We start from the raw sequence: 605 nt of genomic DNA on the forward strand, positions 1-605 counted from the left end.
AGTTGGGGCTGGATGAACAGGACCCCGTGAAGGGCTGGATGAACAGGACGACCCGGTGGAGGGCTGGATGAACAGTAGAGATGGAGGGGTGGATGAATAGTAGCTCATGGAGGGGTGGTTGAATAGGAGCCCGTGGAGAGGGGTGGTTAAACAATAGCCGGTGGAGTAGCGCGCGGTGGAGGCTAGATGAACAGGAGCCCGTGGATGAACAGTCGCATGTGGAGGCTGGAGGAGGTCGACGGTGGATGAATAGTAGCCCGTGGAGGCAAGAGGAGATCGATGATGGAGATGAACAATATCTTGTGGAGTCCCATTTTGCGGTACGCCACACCCCTCCCGATGAACAGGACCCCCGTTTCGACCGTAGCGCTCCAACACAAGTCCGTTTCCTCCGTTTTGCGGTACGACACACCCCTCCCGATCAACAGGACCCCGTTTCGACCGTAGGAGGTCCAACACTAGTTTGTTTCCTCTGTTTTGTGGTACGCTAGATGAGGGAGTCCTGGATTAGGGGGTATCCGGACAGCCGGACTGTGTACAACGTCCGAACTATTGAAGCATGAAGATACAAGACTCAAGACTTCGGCCCGTGTCCGGATGGGACT

This window comes from Triticum aestivum, chromosome 2B (genome assembly GCF_018294505.1).
Source record: "Triticum aestivum cultivar Chinese Spring chromosome 2B, IWGSC CS RefSeq v2.1, whole genome shotgun sequence".
NCBI lineage: Eukaryota > Viridiplantae > Streptophyta > Magnoliopsida > Poales > Poaceae > Triticum > Triticum aestivum.